This window comes from Haliotis rufescens, unplaced genomic scaffold (genome assembly GCF_023055435.1).
Source record: "Haliotis rufescens isolate VD_foot unplaced genomic scaffold, xgHalRufe1.0.p SCAF_20, whole genome shotgun sequence".
Taxonomy (NCBI): domain Eukaryota; kingdom Metazoa; phylum Mollusca; class Gastropoda; order Lepetellida; family Haliotidae; genus Haliotis; species Haliotis rufescens.
The window spans coordinates 13375104-13402025 of record NW_025963891.1 but is presented as its reverse complement, the minus strand read 5'-3'; the positions used below and the strand labels follow the sequence as shown (position 1 = coordinate 13402025).

Genomic DNA, 26922 nt, shown 5'->3' with positions numbered 1-26922 from the left:
CAAAAATGCTTGTCAAAAAACATTACTTCGTAAACATCAACAATCCTGGAAAAAAACATGATTAAAGAACACACTCTAATTTAGTGGCAAAGCAAGCTGCGTTAGACCCCAATGCAAATCTACCATGGTCGGCAACAGATGACGATCAACTTTACACATTAAGCTGTGCACATCTGAAAGTAGGTTACTCGTGTAAGTCACACCAAATTAGCAGGAAATACTTAAAGAAAGTCCATTGAAGCTATTTTCATTTAGTTCAGTAATTGTATAGTGTTTCACAGACAAGAGCAACTTAGCAAATTCTATTTTAAACAACAAGTTCATGTACCGGGTAGCTGTTTGGTCCCCATTAACCATGTTAACACTTTCTCTTACATACAAAATGCTTTTATGTTTGAAAGGAACATAAATACATGTACAAAAAAACATATACAGATACATATCCCAGAATATATGATATTTATAATGTCAGGAGATCTCTAGGTTCTCAAAGCACTTCCCTGTGTACGTGAGGCACTCAAGGTCAGCAAACATTTCCTCATTGCAGCATGGGAACTGACATTATTTCAACAAAACGTATGCTAAACCTGTCAACAAGAGACAGTGGAATTTCCGTTTTGTCAACCATTTCAGCAAAGAACATCTCTTGGAGTATCATGTTCTCATGGGCCTTTGTGAAAAAGAAGTGAAATAAATAAATCTCTGAAATGGGCGGAGCTGGGCAGAAAAGGATGTATTTCTTTATAAAGACATTTCTTCGCTTCATCATTTCACGTTATATTGTAAAGGAATATAGATTGTCTGCATTCTCAGGACAGTGAGTGAGTTAGTGAGTGAGTGAGTGAGTGAGTGAGTGAGTGAGTGAGTGAGTGAGTGAGTGAGTGAGTGAGCGAGTGAGTGAGTGAGCGAGCGAGCGAGAGAGAATGGTTTTACACTGTTTTTAGCAATACTCCAGCAATATCACCAGAAATGGGCTTCACACATTGTACCTATGTCAGGAATCGAACCTGGGAACGCTTTAACCACTCGGCTACCCGACCGCCCCTCAGGACATATAGACTCCTCACTCATACAACTGTAGTATCAACACACCAACCAATGCTCCTACTTCAATTAATGACTCCATATCCCTATCATTGTACGGGCGGTCGGGTAGCCTAGTGGTTAAAGCGTTTGCTCGTCACGCCGAAGACCCGGGTTCGATTCCCGACATGGGTACAATGTGTGAAGCCCATTTCTGGTGTCCCCCAGCCGTGATATTGCTGGAATATTGCTAAAAGCGGCGTAAAACCATACTCACTCACTCACTCACTATCATTGTACACTAATATGAATGATATGTCAAACAAAAGTCACAACGCCCTTTGGTTGTAATGTATCCATGGCAATGGCAGTTTTCTGCTTCAGTGGTTCTACACACCTGGCAGGAGATGTAATTAGGGACAGGTGACTCAGAGACAAATAGCGTAATACACGACGTGACAGTGCATCAATTATAACACAAACCCATCTACATTAATAATTAACTGAGAATTAATGACTTGTGACCTTCCAGCCAACAGCGTGACTGTCACTAACAGGAAGAAGACACATTGTCCTATTGTCAATAACAGGCATGAATCTTCTTTCTATCTACGTCAGCAGAGGGAATAGAACAGGATAATTTGTTGTGATGCTTAGAAACCAATATCATGATCATGCTGCGAAAACAAATAAAACTGAGCTTATTGTTGTCAGTCAAAAAGATGCATCACAAAAGCACCAGGTCTCAACAATTGGTTATTTATAAGTCAGGTGTCAGTTGTTGATGAAGAAGTGAAATATTATTTTATTCTTGAACATATTTAACGACCATAAACTGAGACATTGATTCTGATGATCAGATTTGAAATTACTGATATCCCATTTATAACCAGCATATCAAACCTGATGCTTTTCACACATTATTATTATTATCATGTATGATGTGAAAGTAAAAAAAACAACATTCCAAGTAAAAAAAGTAGAATGACTGCTTGATCTTAAAAAAATATTTGTACATACTTCTAATTCTTATGGACCTTCTTAATGCTCCTGAATATTTTGGAAATTACAAAGAAACTAGCCCAATCAAACTTACTTGTGTCAATTGTTACCAACAATATTAATTATAATATTCTGAAAAAATAATGCCATGAATTGTTTGATAGGTATTACTTGGGCATTTCTGGTGTCCCCTGCCATGATATTGCTGGAATATTGCTAAAAGTGGCGTAAAACCATACTCACTCACTCACTCACTCATTACTTAGAAGTTGACGGATGACAAAGTAGACACAATTTATGGATAACAACGTCTTTAATTACTGAGAAGGCCATGCCATGCTTGCAATCCCACAAATACATAAATGTGGTGTGAGAATTCAGTAAGCATGAGGACACAGTACAAAAACAAAGTATCTCAAACAGTTGAAATGACTCTGCATGCATGTCTCCTCTTGTTGCTCCTTCCAAGGTCTCAGTGGGTGACATGGTCAACTGTTGTACATGATATCCACTAACTCCTACGTACGTTCAAGTGATTCCTGTACACACCCCACAGAGGTACAGAACTTGATAACTGATCCTCGATCATGATCGTTCCTTGACAAGATCATGATTTCCTTATCTTGATCATTCCTGGATAAGATCACGACTTACTACCAGCTATCTGTCCCTTCCTAGGAAAATAAACTGGTATGATCCTAATGATTATTTGACAATGGCAGTCACCCCCTGCAGCATGACAAGGTATTTACAACCTTGTGAGCACTGTAATAGCTAATTATTCTATCTAATTGAGTTGCACATATTTAGCATTGTTGTGACAATACGTACATAGCAACGTGCATGGTTTGGTAACAAAAAGTTGAACACTCTTCAACCCATGAGATCAAATTTAGTAGGACACTAGAATGTACATCATATATCAAGATCTATTGTGATGTATATATTGTGGAAGGCTGTTTATCATCTTAAACAGAAATCTGAGATAACGGGGGGAAATATTTGTGAACTCAACACATGCAATTAACAGTCAGGGTGGCCTCTTATCTACACGGCAATTCAATTCCCATAACTCAGTAGAAATTCAATTTGGCCTGTTTTTGCACTTTTTCCCTTTTTGTTATCAAAAAAGTATTAACTTACACGAAGAAAGACACAAATAGTACACACTGATTAAGTGTGACATTAACTTGTTGGAATGAAACAATGAATCAGATTATTCAAAAGGAAATAAAGTCAAAATCAAGGACCAGTAATCAATGTTTTAAATAGGTTCTGAAATATTCTGCTTACAATAAAGTATAACTTCAAATAAAGGGATAAAAAACTCGGGTTTGTTTCTATAAATGAGACTTCTAAATCACAAATTTAAAGAATTGAAATAGCCTCCCATGAATGTAGAGTCAGACAAGCTTATAGTTTGACTTACATGACCATGATCGATTGATCTGAGCTTTAGCATAAGACAATGGAGAAAAATAGTTTTATTTAGTAGAGCAATGTAGAACAGATGTTCTGTTACACAGGTTCCTTTGGTATATGAACCAAATGTTCACCCTTTCACACATGTTCATCGTCATGATATAGAAGAAGCCAACTTCACTCACACTTAATAGTTGACTGGTTAGATAGGGATCACGTCATTTTCAATATTATGACATTTGGGCAAGTGAATTCTGAAGTGAAAGATGTAAGTTTACCTGACTTCCATCTATTTTAACGCCTGGAAATTTTGTTGCTACTAAAATACCCAGCTAAACCTGATAACACAATACTTTCCACACATCATCAGTCTTTAAACTCCTGTATTGTTGGGCAGGTATGTAAATGCCACTTGTGATGGGTGGCACATTGTAACATAGGTCATACTACACTCTCATGCTAGGTATAAATTATATATTAGCATACATGATGCAAATACTATACAGAAAGAATGTCAAACACTAGCATGCCCATCTTAGATTCTTCTTAACTCAATGAAAACATATCAAAACATGTCAACAAATATTTTAAGATATTAAAGCAGATTCATTCAGTTTCATAGTTTACTGTTTTATGCCTTTGTCATTCAAACATCCATATATTTTATTTTAATCGTCTCTCTTAACAAAGATGATATTGACAAGTCAAAACATATTTTACTACATTCTTCTTACCATTTGCAATTCAGGATATAAAAAGTTATTGTCAAAAAAGAACATGCATATTGTTCATATTATATAAAATATATCCTTAAAGGTTTTCTCATAAGACACTTCTCCAAAATCAGGCATCAAAGTAAACAGGCTAACAAGAGTTCCTCCCAGAATTATGGTCAATACTGACTCATAGTGGCAGCATAATATCCAATTCAACACTGTTATACCAAGCCTTCATCAAACATTATGTATTCCACATATTTCCCTAAGATTGGTGGCATAAATATCATTACTCAACAAAAACACTTTCGGTCTTTTATCGGAACATTCTAGTCTTTGTGAAGAAATCTGGGAATTTGGGGGTCGGACGGAAATATGTATTTTCAATGGGAATTGGATCCTGTGTGTGTTTAATTGCATGACTCACAAACACTGGAATTTCATAATGCCATTCTCAACAAAATTAAGTTTAAACGTCATCCCCTCTAAACATTGCCAAGTCAAATAGAATAGATGTTTTTGCAAACTCCACACAAATTTTGGAAGATTCATTAAAAAAAGGTTTCTGTGAACTCACAAATTATCAAGATAAGTCAGCTTTTTCCACATGTTACATTTTATTGTTTTCGGATCCCTGTGAGAAGGCACACACACGATGTCATGTACCAGCCTGGCAAATAGTGCTGGCCCTATCATTTTTCAGACAAAAAAGTCAAATATTGCTACAGGTAACAACTTGATGACAAAATGTGACAGAATTTCGAAAGGTGAACTTCACATTCTGCTAAATCTTCTGTATCAATAATTATTGTTAAACATTGTGTTTGTATCAGATGACATGACAGGGCACTGTGAAGTCAACATACCTGGAAATCTTGTCAACACTTGCAGCCGATGCGACAACTTGGACCAAACACTTCAACATGATAGATGTCAAAAGTCACTCATCACAAACAGACATTGATAACATTCTTGATTCAAAGGAACTGTGGCCTATTTAGTAGATAGATGAGGTAGATGTGGCGTACAAAGTCCTGTAATGAATTTCTATCAATATTGTAGATAGTCCTTCAAAAAGTTCGGTGCCAAAGGACTTGTAAATTTGTACGTCGATATCCTTTGAATGTCACCCTCTAATGCAACTCTTCATATTCTTCAAAGGTCTTCAATATATGTTTCTGGTTGTAGCATGGATCTGTGAAGGAAAGAAAACATGATTAGAGATTGGTATGAGGAGTGCCAATGTTCTGCTGTGAAATACGGATACAAAGTCAAACAACTCCAACAACATTTACTTGGTGTAAGATTATTCTTAATATGAGTGAGTGAGTAAGTATGGTTTTACGCCGCTTTTAGCAATATTCCAGCAACATCACGGCGGGGGACACCAGAAATGGGCTTCACACATTGTACCCATGTCGGGAATCGAACCCGGGTCTTCGGTGTGACGAGCGAACACTTTAACCACTAGGCTACCCGACCGCCCCTTCTTAATATGAACAGAATGAGGGCTGGACTGACTCACCCAAGTACAGATGCATCGCAACACTTTGTGCCATGATACAAATATCACATCATGAGGTCTTGTATCTAAACACAACTAAATATAATGGTGTAACACAAACTATGCCCTGCAATAAAACAGCATACAAGCCGCTGACACAGAACCATATTACCTTCAACACGTAACACCGTGACATATTTAAGCATCCCTTGGGTAAAAGGAAATTATTTATTTACATTAAAGTGTCATCAAAAGATTTTTTCTTATTCTAAATATACAAAAACACTCGGGCTTTCATTCTTCCCTAACACTTCCCCATCAATATTTCCTCACATATCAAGCATGTCCTCACAGCAGTGTGCCAGCACTTCCTCTCATCTCACACATTAAAATCTGTTTGAATGCGCTTTCTGTATCAATATCTTATGAAACACCCACTGGTCTTGTGCAAATGTTTTCTATCAACTCCACAAACAGTTTCTTCAACAGTTGAGTTTATTTTTATGTCAAGAATAGGCACTTAATCAGAAACTGAAAAACTTTCCAGATACGGAATTACAAAGAAGAAATATCCTGTTTTCTCCGACCCCTTCTCCATCCTCAATGCCTTAGTTGTTTAAGAGATCCAGGAAAAGCGGAGTCCTTATGTAGTGAGGTCATCTGCCTTCCTGATATAGATACAAATACTTGCCTTGGCTTATCATCATACATTTCTTAAGTCACATTGAAGTCACATTTGGCATTCATAACTGATAGAAGTTTGGAATAACACAAGTTGTTGTTACTGTATTAAAAAATTTCAAGTCATGTTATGCTCTGTTCATGTACTGTTCATTTTTTCCTCTATCAACTAATATCATGCAGTCTTTTTTTTTAAATAAGACATCGTTTTCAAACATTTTCAAACATCATTTATAATTCTTAGCAAGATAATCATAATCATACTGTCAAATGTTCCCTTTAAAAACTAGTGAAATTTCAACAAATATTATTTAATGATCACACTGATTTTTAAAACAAGATAAATTGTTTGGGATAGCCAAAAATCCCTCAAGACCATTAAAATGCAACTGCCAAGCCCAGAAGTAAGATTAGCTCTACTCACATAGGATGAAGCATCACAAGAATGATGACATGTATTCCCTTCATTTCTTCCATGAAGATCTACTTATTTGTTGAACAAATTTACAAAGAAATAGTAGATAAAATCCAGACCTGTCAACCCCTCATCATGACAATGTGGGAGATTTGACTTCAAAATGGGGGAGATTTGCCTCCAAAGGGGGAGATTTTTAAGATAGTGAAGATAAGATAATTTCCAACTTTTATTTTTAATAATGTTACAAAGAAAACCAAATATTTTGAAACAATAAATAATCAATAAGTTTCTTATACGAACATGTACAACTTGCTTAATTTCCGTTTGCATTTTCCTCCTCCAAAAATAAACCCAGCACAATCTACCCATATAACTTTCGTTCAAAGATCATCTCAGATAAACGCAAACAGATATTGAAATTTCACAATCAGTAGCTTGACCAGTTGACGACGTGTTCAATCCGACCAGTTGTCAGGCTTCGTTCCGATGCAGGTTTTCTGAGTATTTGGCGCGATGTTGGTTACAAAATTCGCCAAAGAAATATCAAATGCATTTATCCTGACGCAACATCATCGCCCTTAGTTTCAATAAGATATACTGGGTTTTTTCTGTCTGCGGTAGTCTGTTGACAGTCCCATTACTTCGCTTCTTAAATTTCCTAGAAATGTTCACGTTATTCCATTCCAAGAAATGTATGCCATATTTGGAAGTACTATTACGTTTTACTACAATTTATGAATGAAATGAGTCTCGTTGTCGTTGTTGACCTTTCTGACCTTGACGTGTATTAATCTCATTGGTTGACTAGTACTGTTGTATGCAAATTAGATTGCAGATCTGGGACGCAAGCAAACTATTAGCCAATCAAATCGTGTAAAATAATCACATGATACATTCTCGCAAAATTTGATAAAGTTCTGTTTTGATATTTTCTGTGCACACAAGTCACGATGTCAGTCAAAAGGAAATTTGTAAGTTTCACTTTAAACTTTGACTTTGAAATCCTGCTGTGAGGAAGCCTGATCGTGTAACTCATTGTTATTTCGACTACCGAATCAACCAATCACGCATAGTGTTGTTTCTGAAGACGGCGCTTGCAGGACATATTTTGTTTTCATTTCCAAGAGTTCAATGACGTAACTTTGAGGTATGTTGATGTTTTAACAAAGTTTCTGACAAATCTGATAACCAATAAAGTCATGTATAACTGGACCGGCCATATGTATCTACGTTCTTAAATTATGGAAGAATAAACACGCTAAGAACATGAAGACAACAGTTCATTTCATGAAGTGATGAATACTTGGCTGATTTTTCATTTCAAGTTCAACCCTTCAGGCACCTGTTAGTACTATCCGAGTTTTCTTAACAGTTTACATTGTTCAATCGTTCACCATATGAATTTAATTACCATTTGATTACTGGACAAAGGCCCATCTGGGTCCCCCTGCGGGTGGCTGTGATAAGGGTCGCTAATCCGGGAGCCTACCGGACAGATCAGGACGCAAACTTCCCGTTCATTGTTTTCACTCACGGGACAATGAGGCGATTTTTTTAAATAATGAAGAATTCTGTTTTGCGGGAGAAATAGTCCATCTTGCGGGAGACTGGGAGATTTCATCAAATTGCGGGAGTCTCCCGCAAAATGTGGGAGGGTTGACAGGTCTGAAAATCTCGCACAGTTGGAGGCCCATAACACAATTACCCAAACCAGAAACCTATCATTTACCAGTCGGACGCGACCCCCCACCAGGTGATGCAGAGAAAGTGAGACTCACCTACCCTCCCAGGAGCTTCAGATCAACAATACACGTCTCCTCTCTAACTAAGTCCTTTTGTGTATAGATACAGATAGACACTTCAAATTGTACCGCAGATTTTCAACACCTCCTATAGGTGAACCCTTCTCATATCTCTGATTCGATGCTAGGGTCTGCCCAGATACCCAACGGGTCTCAAGTATTCATGACTTTAGACCAGGGGATTGGCCGATACTGCTGTCATTCCAACGTTTTGTTCTCAAAAGCAACACTGAATGTAACGGTTGATAGTACTGTTATCAAAGTCTTATTGCTTGACATTTGTGATAGGGCAGGCAAGTCCAAATGCTGTCATCGGTATTTTGTTGGGAATATTCTATGTGACCAAGTACAGTTTGTCTGGCGATCCGTTAGCAAGCGTAACACAAAGAATCAATCAGGCATACTATCTAGTTTACCACCGCTGTTATGTTCGGTGTGAGTTGCATTGTAGTTTTTTCTCCCCTTAAAAGTTCGACCTAACTTGTCTTCCGCCATTGTAGAGATTAGATCCGGTCACTGAATCATTATCATTTCTTATATTGATACCTGACAGGGCTGTCCTTGTTAGTTCATGGAACTATACCCATTATTCACCTGATGAAGGAGTAAGCATATACCCTGAAACGTTGTGTGCCTCATAATAAAGAAGTTGACATCCATAACTTCTCTTCCTTCCACCCATTACTGTTAAAATGGTGGCACATTTCTAGCAGCTAACCTTTGAAATTGTGTCCATAATGTTCACATGGCATCTGTATTTCTAAACTTGTTAGGCTAAGTTGTACATAGAGGAAAAAATTGCACATAAATAATAAGTGGGAGAATAGTGAAGCACATAGTAGCAGCTTGAATGTAAACAAGCCTGAATAACCCTCACAAGTGTTCAGTCTAGTGTGCAACATTTCATGCTATTGGTGAAAATGACAAACAACCAAGCGACAGCGCTTGTAAAGATATAGTGGTCTGGTGATAATAGTTTGTTCTTATGACAAGAAACAAAGAGAAAATTTCTACACAAAAACATTGTTCAACATTTTGTCAAAAAAATTCAAATACCTGTAACATGTTTATTATCAGGTTATTATCACTTTTGATAAAGGTCCCAACTTTCTATGAGTGAATATTTTGTTTAAAGTTTTCCAATGAGTTTTGTTGATTAAGAACATATTAATATTATCAAACACATTAGTTTCACTTCCCATATGGCTTTCCTGGAACAATAAATCTTCAAAACTGGAGTGATTTTATCAAAGCTTTCCTTACATCTTATCCCGAGTCACACAAGCACAATGATAGCATTATAAATAAGGCTGTCAAGTCTACGTAGTGCAAGGGCAACAAGTCACTCTTGTCCTATAATACCAAGTTAACTTGATTCAGATCCTTGTGGCTGCCCCTTCAACAAACAGCAGCTTTTAGGATAATCCTTTATATTTTCATTTCCTGTCAGCTGAGTTATAAATGTCTTTATTTCCTTCCGAACAACAATCTGTCTTTTTACTGTGAACATATTTCATACATCTTTACTCATGTTAATGTTTGGAAATGCAAATTATCTGTGGAACCGATGAATACCAATGCAAGTTAGCGGTTACATTATTTTCATGTATTACATTATATGGTATATTTGACAAACACAACGACCTGTTTATATTTGATGTGAGCTGTGACTTGGAAATCCTTCCGACACCAGGAAGTGCTATCAAAATGTGAGATTTGAACCTAATGACCAATTAAACAAGTAATACTTTAAAGGGGTAATTTCAAACTGTCGTTGGGTTATTCAACATAATTCATCTCAACCAAGTAAATGTATTTAAAATTTACAATGATCAACAATTACCTTTAGGATATTTCTTGCTTTTAATATCAAAATCAAAAAGATGCATTCAATAATATATAAAAATAACATTATTGCAATAGTGCAGCTGAAGATTTTGATATGCCCCCTGCGAAAATGGTCAATATTTGTGGGCAGTGAGGACAACACTGGACTGTTTGTCCATCAGTCCAATGCCAACAAGGTGTCTCTGAAACTCCAGCCTCTACCAGCTCACAAAGACAAGGATTTGGGAAGGTAATCTCCCAACAACAGAGCTTCCCTACATACTATTTCCCAATACTGGAGAGATCCCAATATGTCTCCGACACAGGTCCAACCTGCTTTGTATGAACCAGATACTGTGATAGGAGCCAGTGTAGGCCCTACTCAATCATTTACATTAAAAAACTGCTATAAATGATAGGAAGATTACTGATGATGACACTTTCACCATCTTAACAGGAGACAATTTGTCTTCAATATATTCTGCAATCAACATGATCTGAAATAATCCCTCTGTATAGTTCTTTCACTTCAACTATTGTTTTTTTATGTATCTCAATCATGTATCAATAAATCCACCTATATAATTCAAACTTAGCAGGATGAATGTACAAATAGTGTTAGCACTAAGACTGATATTTGTGAAAAGTGATCATTCATAACTTTATAAATATTTAAGCCATACTTTTTAAATGTCTTGCCATATGGATTCGACCAGCCTGAACCAAAAAAGACACCAGAAAAACAATAACAATAGTTAAGTTTATTTTTATTTGCCCGTTAGTTCAATCTTTGAGGGATTAGAGAATAGAGAATACAACTACAACAAAATGATAATGTTCACCTTTTTAACCTAATAACTGCACTGGGTATAGTCTCCCACACTCCAAAACCCCTCATGAAGAGAACAAGGCCTGTGGCTGGAGAAATTACATCTGTGCTGCATCTTAAGAATTGTACACTTTAAACAAAGTTACCATTACCTTAGGCCAAATAAATCATAAAATCTTGAACTACACTAAATCAATTTATTTTTTTTAATTTTGACTTACCTAAGCATCTTGCTACAAATATATGGAAACCATAAAAAAAGTGTGGCCTCAATTATTCCTAAGGGCAACATAACCAGAATAATTGTGTCAATTTCCAGATTATTTTGGGTGGGACTGGTAACTCATTATGTCTAGTCCAGTCTAGTTCTATGAATGGTCATTATTCCCATGTGTGTAACTGAGGCATTGCCTCAATCCTCTTGGGGATAGTATTACATGCAAGATTGACCTACTTCAAACAATGTGAGTTAACAGAGAAACAATTGGTGTTCAAACAACTTGAATCAAGACTTGCCAGGACTGATGATCTGCATGAGCCTGGCACCTCTTTAACAGTAGGAAGTAGATTCATGTAATGGAAGGTAGCCAGATACTGCCGGATGGAAGTTGATTATTAACTTGGATTAGCTCAAGCGAAAAGTGTTGTATGGAGAAGTCAATTAAACGGTCCGAGACATAATGGTGCAGCTACCTCAAAGGAAGAAAGTCATTCTAATGAATACAGCGAGACCTGTTGCTTCAATCCAACACTCCTAAAGGTCACACTGTATTTCTACACTGCATGGCTTAAAGAGGCTTGTTTTGTTGATTCCAACTGTCATGCATGCAACATAGAAATTCACCCACTCACTCACTCACTCAACATCCGAACTGTTGCATGTTTTGTTAGAGATAACACTGGAACACCTTTTAACAAAGTTCATGGCACCGTCTCAAGTTTACCAAATGTGTTGTTACATGTAGTTTGAAGTAACAATTGCATGAGAGCTTTTGGTGAGCCTATTACATATTTTAATTCTTATTTTATATTTACTATACAGAAACTCATGAAGGTAACAATCACTTTACCATATAATGTCATTCTTTCAATAATTGACGTTTAAGACATACCGTATTCGACATAATAAGCGCCCAGGGAGCTCTCAAAATTAGAAATAGGGGGCTCTTATGAGAATATTATTTTGGGTAAAAACAACAGAGTTGAAAGATCGTAAATTTCATGGTTTATGCTGACAGCCTTAAATGTTTATATACGACAGATATATTTTTCCAGAATTTAATTTCCCATTACTATGGATGCATATACACACGTATTATACAAGAATAATAAGTCTTGTGTACATTGATCAATCAGAAAGGGTGCCAATCGGGATTGTTCACTATCCAATATATTAGCAAATATCGCCATGGGCGCCTATTACGTCGAATATGGTAATACAACTCAGTGATGTAACTTTAGAAACCGCGTATGAATAGTGATTGCAATTGAATAAACCATGCCAAATGTTTTGCAACCATGTTTTTATAAATAATCCACCCATATCAAAATATCCACTGAATATATGTTGGGAGGCTACTAAAAGGTTTTTCCTGCGAGGTGACGTTCTTTGCATATTTATTGGATTGTGATTCCAAGTTTATCAGATTGTTTTATTGCATTGATGACACTGTCCATTACATGATCAATCCATTTATCTGGGTATTGATTTATACCTTCAACATTTTTTTATTAAAACCCAAAGTGTGTTGTACCATGTTTCTGCTCACATCATGTTCCATTCCAACTCTGAGACCTGTCCATGTGACATATATTCCATGGAAATTAACCTTTCATTGTAATCTCTATACAACACCATAGAAGAAAACAAAAACAGAATGTCTTCAACTGATTTCTGGTCAAACTAAAAATACAAAAAGCAAATTGATTTGCAGAGTGATGGGCCTTATGCTGTCATCTGGTATGAGGAGAGTATATGCTTGTAGCTGCACATCACTCTGACAAACATTAGCTTCCATACATGAACAACCTGCTCATACATGTAGCAGGACCATCTCCACTCAGTTATCAAATGTGATGATGTTATCAACAGGTGACACGGTTACTGTGGTTTGTTTGTTTGTTTGTTGTTCAACGCCGCACTCAGCAATATTCCAGCTATATAACGGCAGTCTGTATGTAATCGAGTCTGGACCAGACAATCCAGTGATTGACATCATGAGCATCGATCAATACAATTGGGATACTATGACATGCATCAACCAAGTCAGCGAGCCTGACCACCTGATCCCGTTAGTCGACTCTTATGACAAGCATAGTCACCTTTTACTGTAAGCATAGGTTGCTGAAGACCTATTCTACCCCGGATCTTCACGGGTTTGTTACTGTGGTAGTTAATTTGACTTAAGTATGAAATACTTTCACACATGTGAATGAACACCTTATATAAACATATCCCTCATTCTTCCCAGCAGCTACTCAGTCGGCTCTGTTTGGATTATGTGTATGTACAGTCAGACTTACTCGGAATATTCGGTAACGTCATAATACGTAATAATATAAACTAACATTTATCCTGAGCATTAGTGTGTGAGTGAGTGAGTTGGGTTTAACGCCACTTTTAACAGTATTCCAGCTATATCACAGCGTGTCAGCTTCATGTGGGAGGAAAGCCCTAGTGATGCAGGTCTCAGATGTTTAACACCTTGGTGAAACCCAAGAGCACGGGTATGGTGCTGACAAACCTAGAAACATAATCGGGACGAACCGGTCCTGAACATTAAACACTTACAACAATATATATTTACACCAAAATTAATTGACCTGAATACAATTCAAATTTGCTAAAATGTTAATTATATGACCTATGAATATTCATAAAATGTAACAAGTGGTATATATTCCAAATGATTAGATGCAAAATGTCAGCTTGCTAATGAAACATAGATATCACCACTATGTCTCTATACTTATATCCCGAAGTGAAGGTACAACTAGTCACTGATGTGTTATATCATCTACTTGCACCTATCCTGTACCTGGGGGAACCGACCCTTCCCTCTGTATCTGCCTAGTAACAGTGGATATGTATTGCCTTTTACGGTTTCAATGCTAACTGCATGTTCCGTTGTTTACAGGCAGAAATGATTCACTGGTGCACCAGGATATAAAGCTTACCTTATTCAACAAAAAGAATTCTACACAATATTCTTCATTGTATTTTAATACATATTGTTTCAAACTTGACAAAACATTAATACTAATTATTATATTATTTTCCTCTGATATGCCCAAAGTAAAAAGTGAATGAATTGGGTTTCATGAATTGAATAGTGCTTCAGTAACATCTCCCTGTGTCAGACTAACCTTTAGACCGCTGAATTGTTTTCACACTTCTTTCCCCTACTTGCTGGATTAATTTTAGTTTTATTATATTAAAGTGCTGTAAAAGGGTGGGTGAATTCAAATGGTCGAGGCTTAATTAAACATGGGGCGAATGATTAAGGTGCACATTTATTCCTCACAGATAAAATACACATTATTAGATAAATATAAAGTGACTTTTTCAAATAGATGGAGGTTAAGACCAAACTGAACATAAAATTGGTAAATTTACTTGAACTTACCTGACTTACATGAATAAATGTGGAATGCGTTTCATATTTGGAACCTGTATAAATCGTTAAGTGTGTGCTGACTGATTTAAATATTCATATCTCCGAAAATCTTAAATTTAATTGAGCTTAAATGTGCATTTTTTTAGTCAGCAAACAACAGTGCAATGTTAAATGAAGAACCATTTCTGTAAAATATTTTTGGAATATGTTTGTCAAAATAAAATCATATTTTCGAGGACATCATGTCAATTGCTGAAATGAGAATATCAGGTTTATTCTAACATGGGATGTCATGAAAACTGCAGGATACAATAACCGACTCATAAATATTCACTGATGCTCATTTAATGTGTTTTGGTTAAATATTTTCAATATACAAACATACAAATCCCATGTCGTAATGCTACCCAGCTGAAATGCACTCCATGTCAGCAATGTCAGCAATGTTTCAGTAAGTGCAAAGGTTACCAGATGGGATTTCACAGACAAAGGTAGTCTGCTGATAATCTTTCCTGATGAAAAATTAACAGTAAATTTTGAAATATTTCATCTGACACAACAAAAATAAACACAAATCACTTAATAGTATCATTTATCACCACCATTTATCAGTCATAGCCATACTTTGAACTTGCTCATTTACTATTGTTTTCAATATACATGTAAAAATAAATATAGTTATATAGATCTATTGTTTTATTTTCATAGGTACAAACCCACCTACTATTTTTGGTACAAATTCTTTGGGGTACAAAATCACATACATCATGCAGTTGCCATTTACCTATTTCATCCGTTAGATGATAACGAATCTTAAGGACATCACATCTCTATTTGGTCAGTTGTTAAAGATTCCATTGTATCTTAACCAGGACTAATTTGCTTAGCGACTTCTCATATTGACTGCCTGACCTCTGGAACCTTGGCTATTGTCTGTTCAAATTTCGTGATGACCTGTTACCCCTGTCGGGTCATGTCAGTCAATGTTTGACTCAAAGCTGAAATCATTTGACCTGCATCAAACTCATTCTGTCCCTTGACACTCAACCAATGTCAGGTTGGTCAGCCAACTTGCCTGATTTCCAATATTTATTTTGATTAAATATGTTAAATCAGAAACAGTATTTGTGGTCTTCTCAACATTTTACTTGCATTTATCCAGTCTATCACACATTGCTTCTTGTATCAAGCGATCTCTTCATTACTTCACAACAAAGATGATGTAACTCATGCAAAGTGTTCATATCTGCTTCATACACCATGTATTCCAATGGCAACAATGTAAATATATATATGTATGCAGTCTTGTTTCAGTTACCTGCTGAAGGTTAATCAAACAGGTTGACAGAAGTGACAAAACGTTTCCAATATCCAATAGAAATCTCTGCATAAACACGATAAAGTAGAGCCAATTGTACAAATCCGACTATATTATGAGCATGTGTTGATGAATCACTATCAAATAGCAATGACACCAGGTGTTCGCGAAAAGGCGAGCGTATCCTGCCCCACCGGTGGCAACCATCACAAACACATGTAATGCAAAGCTAAGAAAATTGCCCACCTTCTCACGAATTTAGCCTCTATTCCAGTGTGTGATGTCATACCAGCAGTCAAAGTAACTTGAGTAAGTCTATGACAGATTACATTGTGCCAGATCAACTGTACCATTGGTAGCCTACACAAAATCACAACAACGACAGTCTGTTAATCTGTATAGGTCTATCCTCAGGAAAATGAGATTTTCACAACTTTAATTACCACCGGTCCATTGCCTATGATGCTAACATATTAATGTCACAGGCAGATATTCTTTTACTTTCATTATCCCCATCAACCTTTCTTCCACCGAAAAACCTTCTAAAACATCAAATACTTGAGTACATTGTGTAGATATAGTATAAAAGGAGGTAGTTTAGTGAACAAATCTCCACTCTCTCAATGTTGGCAAATACATCCTGAATAAAAAGTCAGCAAAACATGAAAAGAAGTCAGCTAAACACAGAGGAAGCACAACAAGCTGTCAACTTCATCTGACAACAAGTAGACATAAAGGTATAATACTTAAGTAAAACCTTAAAAGTTGGCACATTTGATACATTAAAGTACACCGCATGTTCATTAAGCTTCTGTTCAAATACCTTGGATCTCTAAATTCCAGAAAGCGGACCACTGTTTGTGTAGTCAGACTAGCATACCATCCTTCCTAGCAGGACCAACCCCAGCTCTCTCCTCAACCTCCTCTGGCAGCAAGTAGGTAAATACACATACAGATCATTGAAACAGCCCAAGGGAATTGAGGAAATTTGTCTGAATTTGAGGATTTCCTACCACCGAAAGATCCTGAACGCTGTCTTTACACTGTGGTTAAATTTGTACCAATTCCAAGTATCTGTTCCAGCTATTTCAAAGTTGCAGAAGTGACTGAGATTTTACACCACTGTAATAGGTACACTGGGGGCATGTGTGATGGAATCCTCCAGGATTTGACAACAAATGTGAGACTGTGCACTTAGAGTCCCTTCAAGCCATGTCTTGTCTCATTGACAGTTTCAATTAGAAGCTTTGTGAAAAGTTCATACAAGATCTAACTTCAACACAAAAGAGAAATATTTGGTCTCAAATAATGACAGCTCATATTGAAGTTTTATTCAGAAGGGCAGAAAAAAATCATGGCTTAGAAATGAGGTCAGTCGTCTGTCATCAACACTCCAAGTCACATGGAAGATTCATCTGGATACAGAATGAAATATGTAGATTTTCACAAAACAGCATCAGTTCTGAATAAACTGTTTTTGTTTTACCATGTATGTTATCACATTAGTAACGGAGTCAGAAGCTACATACCTCATTCAAGTCCTGCGCACATCCACAGCATATCAGATTATCCATAGTTCTATACTTGACCGTGTAGGATCATGAAGACCCACTGTTAATACATCAAGTAAACCCTTCAAATAATTGAGGTTACATTCTAACAATTATGGTTACAATGGAAAGACAATTACATGGAAATTTCCTTTAAACTCAAAGAAGACACGTTCTCTGTAAGAAAAAAATCTTACTTATCCGCACTTAAATTATGTGTTGTACTGTTCTGTGAACAGTTACTAGCCCAGCAAGTAAGCATTATGTCAAGTGCCTCAAAGCTACATCTCTATAATCAGATTAGGGCCGTGTAGAAGCAGATTATCCCATTGTGAAGTGATTACGTTCACAAGTTAGCACACCATACAATAAATATGCGACATTTCAAAGACAACATTTACTGAGAAACTTACGTAAAGCTACAATTGGTAAATATTATTTCAGCTTTACAGATTATCATTATCTTTAGTCTATGAACTTACTAATCTTTTCATAGGATTAAGACACATACAAAAGTGAATACAATAGAAAGGAAGAAAGTATAATGATAAAATGTTCAGTTGGAAATGTTAAATTATTTTTCTCGCCTTGTTTAATTTTTTTCATTTTTCATTAAAACTGTTTGTGATTTGTTTTTCAAGTGAGTGAGTGAGTGAGGTTTTACGCCGCTTTTAGCAATATTCCAACAATATCATGGTGAGAGACACCAGAAATGGGCTTCAAACATTTTACCCATGTGGGGAATCGAACCCGGGTCTTCGTCTTGACGAGCGAATGCTTTAACCACAAGGCTACCCGACCGCCCCTGTAAGGGTGTTAGGTCAATGATCTTTTAAGTTGTTTTTCATCTACTGTGGGTCATTATCCTTTCATATTTGCATCCAAGAAATATATTGAAAGTTTACAGTAAAATTGGATGTCCCCTCAAAAGCCCCCTTGCATCTTAGGCACTATCGACCCGTGAAGATTCCGGGGTAGAATAGGTCTTCAGCAACGCATGCTTGCCATAAAAGGTGACTATGCTTGTCGTAAAAGGCGACTAACAGGATCGGGTGGTCAGGCTCGCTGACTTATGCATGTCATCTATCCCAATTGCGTGGATCGATGAGCATGATATTAATCACTGGACTGTCTGGTCCAGACTCGACTATTTACAGACCGCCGTCATATAGCTGGAATATTGCTGAGTGCAGCGTTAAACAACAAATCAACCAACCAACCAACTTAGGCACTATCCCTACTTAACAACTACCAGCTGATTCTGGTCACTGGTGCAGGTATCCTAGGACACAGGATTTAAATCTATACATGCTACCATTTTCAATTCAAACAAAAGCGTGTTTTGCTGTATCATTGAGCACATAAAGTATTGAATAAGGTTTCCCTTTCAAGCTGAGGAGAAAACAAGCTGGCAAGTTGTTCTATGAAGCCATTATCAATATTTAATCCATGAAACCTGAATAATTCATGAATCGGTATCAGATATCAGATAATTTTCTGTCTCATGAAATAGATATTGAACAACCATACAAGATAAGGAAATGAAGGTAGAAGCTTAGTCGAGGTCTGAGTTTGGTGATTGCTTTCCTGACATGGTCATAAAACTGCACATCAGTGTGCTTGACATCATCTACATCAGTGTGCTTGACATCATCTACATCAGTGTGCTTGACATCATCTACATCAGTGTGCTTGACATCATCTACATAAGTGTGCTTGACATCATCTACATCAGTGTGCTTGACATCATCTACATCAGTGTGCTTGACATCATCTACATCAGTGTGCTTGACATCATCTACATCAGTGTGCTTGACATCATCTACATCAGTGTGCTTGACATCATCTACATCAGGGATGACTGAGTAGGGTAAAACAAGCGGTGGAAGTTTTTGCTCAACCTGCCGAAACCAATTCCTCACATGGTGCCACGATGTGGCTGGAACTTCATAAATGTGGTGTAATATAAAACATCAACGTGAGAATAACAAGTCTCAGTTATCTGACGAAACAGATTCTGTTGGGTATAAAAGGCAAAATTGCATTAAAAAGTCTATGAATGGATCAATGTAAATCAGTGATGACACCTTGTGTTTGTGGAAAGATTACGTGTGTCCTGCTCTACCGGTAGGGCAGAGTTATAAATTGGCACCAGTCCTTTAGTCCTTGCCGCACTGCCAAATTGTTAAGGTGAGGTGAGGTGAAATGGGGTTTAACATTGGATCCAAGATAATTGCACTTATATAGCGATGTGCATGTACGTGTATGTGTGTGTGGCTGCTTGTACTAGTCGGACTGATGCTGATTTATAGTGCTAGCTCACTGAGATACCATGCCGCAGTTTAACCTGAATACCCCACTCAGACACAGTATACTGACTCCAAGCCGACCAGTCCTGGTTTTTGCCCCTTAATGCCGAGCGCCAGACAGGGTAACAACAAGTAACATCTTTCAACGTCTTTTGGTATGACGTGGCCGGGGATCAAACCCCGGACCTCCCACTCTCCGGGCGGACGCTCTACCACTATACCACAGAGGCGGTCAAATTGTTAAGGTATCATGAGGACTAGTAGAAATTTGCCCTTTTTAAGGGGTTTGCTGTTTTTAATATTATAAGGACCAGTGGACTAAAACTATTAGTTTCTATCGCTGTAGGGTATACTCACCACACTCACATACTAATTATTGATGTCGGATCATCTGAAACATCTTAAATAATTACACCAATTTGTGTTCCAAGTGTATTGAAAAAAACATTAACAAAATAAAATTATTATTATCATTTCTTAATAGCATCAGAACTGACTAAATGACAATACATTAATAGTCATCTTCATTGCCTGCATCATGAACATAGCGTTCAGTTTTATCTTCTTCATCAGGACTCCTTGCAAAAGTTGTCACAATTGTCTTTATCATCTTCCATGTCTACAAAAATCCAATTAAAAAGACATCCCACTATTTCTTAGTCTCAAGTATTATGAGACACACTATGAAACTGGTTGAAGTTGACTGTCTGTTATGATCTCAGATTGACAGGGCCTCTGACACTGCAATAGATTCACACTATGAAACTGGTTGTAGTTGACTTAGTCTGTTATGATCTCAGATTGACAGGGCCTCTGACACTGCAATAGATTCACACTATGAAACTGGTTGTAGTTGACTTAGTCTGTTATGATCTCAGATTGACAGGGCCTCTGACACTGCAATAGATTCACACTATGAAACTGGTTGTACTTGACTTAGTCTGTTATGATCTCAGATTGACAGGGCCTCTGACACTGCAATAGATGCACACTATGAAACTGGTTGTAGTTGACTTAGTCTGTTATGATCTCAGATTGACAGGGCCTCTGACACTGCAATAGATTCACACTATGAAACTGGTTGTAGTTGACTTAGTCTGTTATGATCTCAGATTGACAGGGCCTCTGACACTGCAATAGATTCACACTATGAAACTGGTTGTAGTTGACTTAGTCTGTTATGATCTCAGATTGACAGGGCCTCTGACACTGCAATAGATTCACACTATGAAACTGGTTGTAGTTGACTTAGTCTGTTATGATCTCAGATTGACAGGGCCTCTGACACTGCAATAGATTCACACTATGAAACTGGTTGAAGTTGACTTAGTCTGTTATGATCTCAGATTGACAGGGCCTCTGACACTGCAATAGATTCACACTATGAAACTGGTTGTAGTTGACTTAGTCTGTTATGATCTCAGAATGACAGGGCCTCTGACACTGCAATAGATTCACACTATGAAAGTAACAGTAACTGAACATTAATATTCTGAAAGGGGCTGTAATCAACCTGAAACTACATGCCATATATCATGTATTAGCATGTATTAGATTTGACCATGATGACTGGTTACAATTCAACACATGCTATGGAATAACCCAGTAATAATGCCCCATTATTCGATGTGAAATACTTCAATAAAGGCATATTGAATAAACATCAATAATGCCCTTCAACATGATCAGTTCAACAATGCATGGCAAAATGCAACATTAACACAGACTGGTGAAATACGCATACAGTGGACCGGTGCAGCAGAATCAATAGAACAGAGTGACAGCAGCTGTTGGCCTCTGACATAGCTGAGTCAGCACTAATATACATCGAGCAGGACAACATAGCTCTGTACACCCTACATGATTTTAAATAATTTTCGAACAGTCTGATTCCAGGGCGAGAGAAAAATTACATCAGTCTTGTGTTGTTGGCAATTTTTGTAAAACAATGAGTAATCACAAAATAGGTGTGGTGTGAATTGTAGGCAGAAAAAAAGTGTAAAATTACTTTTATTTTACTATTTCTTATGTGAACAGGGTTGGCAAAACTGTGATCCAACACAAATATCAAAATAATGGACCTATTTGGGAAACTACAGATCAGAAATTTGCTTGAACAAGTACTATATGTAGGATGGTGTCTCATTTGGTCCGGACATGTTTAAAGAGACAGTAGTTGGTTAGCCTAAAGGTTTAAGCATCTGCTTGTCACTTCACAGACATGCGTTCTAATCCCCATTTGGAAAGAGTTCATTCTTGGTGATAATCATCCTCACTCATTCACTCACTGTAGACATCGTAGATTTGTTTGATTGTTTAACGCCACACTCAGCAACATTATAGCTATATGACAGCAGTCTGTAAATAATCAAGACAATCCAGTGATTGACATCATGAGCATCAATCTACGCAATTATGATACGATGACATGCATCAACCAAGTCAGCGAGCCTGACCACCCGATCCCGTTAGTTGCCTTTTACGACAAGCATAGTTGCCTTTTACAGCAAGCATGGGTTGCTGAAGACCTATTCTACCCCGGATCTTCTCGGGTATGGTAGAGACCCAGCTTTCATTTACAAGTATTTAGAATGTTTGACTCTTTCACAATCAATTAGATATTTAGAAACAAAAATATTGGCATACACAAGTATGAAATGTCAAAATGTCTTGAAACGTAATTTGAGAAAAAAAACACAAGATTCAAAATACATGTTCTTGTAAAATGATATTCTGGAGTTCATTATCCATGGATCATTTATCAAGATTTCAATCAACGTGCTACTTTCCTGCCACCATGCACACCCATAACAAGAAGGTTAGCACAGGTTAACTTCTACATAATTACACAGAGTGACCAAAGTTTCCACAACAGGTCAGTATTGCACATAACATCATGGTAGATTTATTCCCGGTCTGACCATCAAGCCTTTTAACTTCTACATAATTACACAGAGTGACCAAAGTTTCCACAACAGGTCAGTAATGCACATAACACCATGGTAGATTTATTCCCGGTCTGACCATCAAGCCTTTTAACTTCTACATAATTACACAAAGTGACCAAAGTTTCCACAACAGGTCAGTAATGCACATAACACCATGGTAGATTTATTCCCGGTCTGACCATTAATCCTTTTAACTTCTACATAATTACACAAAGTGACCAAAGTTTCCACAACAGGTCAGTATTGCACATAACACCATGGTAGATTTATTCCCGGTCTGACCATCAATCCTTTTAACTTCTACATAATTACACAGAGTGACCAAAGTTTCCACAACAGGTCAGTAATGCACATAACACCATGGTAGATTTATTCCCGGTCTGACCATTAATCCTTTTAACTTCTACATAATTACACAAAGTGACCAAAGTTTCCACAACAGGTCAGTATTGCACATAACACCATGGTAGATTTATTCCCGGTCTGACCATCAATCCTTTTAACTTCTACATAATTACACAGAGTGACCAAAGTTTCCACAACAGGTCAGTATTGCACATAACACCATGGTAGATTTATTCCCGGTCTGATCATCAAGCCTGACAAGCAGATGCTAAATGCTCATGCTCAAACTACAGACCATCACATCCTCATATGACCATGTAATGTGATGGGTCCAGAAAAGGCATCAGTCAACAGGAAGCATCATACAAATCTGTAATGGCTTTACAGATTACTGATTAGTGGCAGTTACCATGGTAACGCATCAACAAACTGCTACCCTGACAGTCCATTGTAACCATTACTGTGTAATTATCGCTTTTCTCAACATGTAATATTAAAACAAACCAACATTTATACAACACACCTGACCTTCACACTGTTGCCATGTTATGATAAACACTCCTCAAGCAATCAACACCTGGAGCTTCTTACATCAGCAGTTGTGTCATTCATCACCATCATCAACTGTAACAACACAAACTGTCTGTTCGTACTGCTTAAGGGGCTAGAGGCAGGTCTTAAATTCAACCTCTACAAAAACTTGGACCCATGAAAACTTTCAGCAGTCAGATGTTCTTGCAAATAACTTCTATTTTTGCAGTAATATTGGTAACATCAAGCTGTTTCAGCATGCTTTCTGCATCGCCGCACATTGTTGCGTATTGGATTGATCTGCCATAGATTCAAATAGATGTCTTTGATGGAAGTTTACATTTCTTCTGTGTGTTGGCCCTTCAGCTTCAAAAACATACTGTCACAGCTCACTGAGTCTGAAGGTATTATTCAAAGACAGCAAGAAAAAAACAACTAGTGTTTATGAAACACCATGCCAACTGAATATATTATTGAATAATTCTTAGGCAAGTAGCATTCACTCAATAGGAAAGGTTAAATAATTCAAAGTATTCATCTTTCTGAAGGAAGTGCTATGATAAGCAGGCCCACCGTCATGTGACAGTAAAGTGTTTCATGCCAAATGTATTTAATTACGTGCATCGAATAGATGCTGATGACTGGGCTCTTGTATGAGCTTATGTTACTACGACGCCACACATTGATTTTCAGGAAGAACATGTAAAGCTCATCAAAACTTTCAAAGAGCTCCATACAATTGGAAAAATATTTTCTATGATCTAACCATTTTTTTCCTGAAGTAGTCAAGAATGCAAATGTATAAGAAATTGAAGACAAGTATTTGATCATTTTTGTCTGTAAAATTCTATTAACAACTTATGTTTGTTCTCGCCATTTTCATACTGAAAAACAAACCTTGAGTCATTCATGCTATAACAAATTCTGAGAGAGACTATAAATTTATACCTTTGTCACAAGTGATCTCAGTTATAAACCGCCTACATGGCTAGCGCGTCCTTTCAGAGAGTGGAAGGTCAGTGGTTCAAACCCCGGCCATGCCACACCAAAAGACTTAATAAGATGGTACTTGATGTTACCCTGCCTGGTGCTTGGTATTAAGTGGATAAAACAAGCACTGGTTGGCTCGGAATCATTATACTGTGTCTGAGTGCAGTATAGGAGTTAAGCAAGCACTACAACACTGGCATCAGTCCAGACTAGTACAAGCAGCCAAACACACAGGTGCATGGGCTTCGCTATTTAAGTGCAATAATCTTGTATGTTAAACCCCATTTCACATAACCTCTGATTAAACATTATTTCAAACTGTTGTGGAATAATTGAAACTAACCAATCTTGGAAAAAATGTTTCCTGTCATACAGCACATCAATTCTTTTTGCTTACGTCAATTCTTTTTGCTTATTTAGATATAAAGCACACAATACATTCACTGAATAATAAACACACACGATGGAGTAGCTATCATTATTCAACAGATCACATCCAGAAATTTGGGTAAACATGCAACACAAACCAATTGGCAACTATTTACTTTTCTATTTGGCATGTCATTCTTCCAAATCAATCAATGAAAAGTAAATAAAGTCTTAATTAAAACCTCCTGAGCTATAAGCATTGATTACTTCCATCAGTTATTCATGAAAAATCAATAATATTGCATACAGGAATTCAAATCTTTTCTCTGACAACATAAATAAATCATTCAACATGTTCAACTGAACTGATAACCTGTTTTTCACAGAAGCCAACTATCATGGATGGATAAAGCCACTATTAAATAAGAATTCTTAATTGGGGCTGTTAATCATTTTCTGTATGACCTTCTCAATGATATCATTTTCAATTGATCTGTTATTGAATCAATATGTTTCACCTAGCAATGTTGCAGCAAAACATTACCTTATTTCAACACATCACACACATCAAAAAGAGCAAACGTGGCTGTTTAATAGCTGTTACAATTCAACCCTTAGCCAAGTCCACAAAAGAAGAGTCACGACATGTATCAGCTCTTCATTTCTAAGGAATATCCAAACACAGATGAGAGCCTTCTCTGCTGACGTCAGGCAACTAAGTGCGACATTATCTGCGCCAACTTTGTAAACATGCACTAGGTGGCAGCACAAGACAAATTCCTGTGTTCGGTCAACAAACCCTCTCAACTAGAAACAATGGCCCACACAGTAGCCCTTTGACCAGTGAGAGCAATGTTGACTCGAAGAAAGAAGTGGCGTTTGGTTAATAAAGCTGTAGTCATTACCTATCACCGATATTTCAGATTTTACTGCCACTCTTGTCATCGATCGCAAAAGATCAATAAGTTGTCTTGAGAAGGAAAGCCATTACTTTTGACCTTAAGTCTCCTTCCTTACATAAAAGGTGATGTTTTATTACAGTCAAATAGGGTCATAACACATAAAGTCACAACATATTGATTGTTTATCAGACGTAAAAAGTTAGAAGCTAGGGAACAAATTATTGTTTTTTGGGGTGGTATTTTTACAAAAATGTCTTCATGAAATTAAGTGTGAAACAATATTGCAAGGTTAGGATACGATATGTATCAAGATACATAGGTCACGATACGATACATATCGCGATATTCATATTTATGTCAAATCGCATGGCAACTTCTTGCTATAAACATTTCAGAGCAGGAAACACTAGCTGTAGACACATGATCGTAGCGGCTATTATAAGTAGTGAACTTGAAACGCCAATTTACAAAACATTCTTCGATTTCTGACTGACTAAAAGACTGAAGTCAATAAACGAGTAGTAAGTAATTTATTTTAGCAAGTGAATCGTCTTGTATCAATACAGAAAAACACATCGTGTATCGTATCATCGCATAAAAAACTTACAATGCATCAGTGCACTAACATATCGCTTCATCCCTACTGAAAATAAGAACTTAGAGTCAGAATTTCTATATTTGATGTGTGTGTCTTGTGCTTATTGTCCCAGATCCTGATTTAACAATGGCTAGATGAATTGATAGGGTTAAAATAGTTTGGCATTTATTTCCTTTTCTATTGGATAAGAAGGCCTTTACTATTGCCATGTCAGCCTTAAT

The 26922-nt window shown here is 37.0% G+C and overlaps 1 protein-coding gene across 12 annotated transcripts in view; it reads right to left on the bottom strand.

Annotated features, from left to right (window-relative positions):
* Window positions 1-26922, bottom strand: part of LOC124131883 (cadherin-23-like) — a 107124-nt gene that overhangs the window by 66575 nt on the left and 13627 nt on the right. For 10 of the 12 annotated variants that reach the window (XR_006860738.2, XR_006860739.2, XR_006860740.2 and 7 more), the window contains exon 2: window positions 5030-5358. The gene's annotated coding sequence lies outside the window, so the exon portion shown is untranslated. Of the gene's footprint in view, window positions 1-5029; window positions 5359-8544; window positions 8587-23839; window positions 23951-26922 lie in introns of those variants that run through there. The other 2 variants (XM_046495414.2, XM_048400860.1) reach the window with 2 other exon arrangements.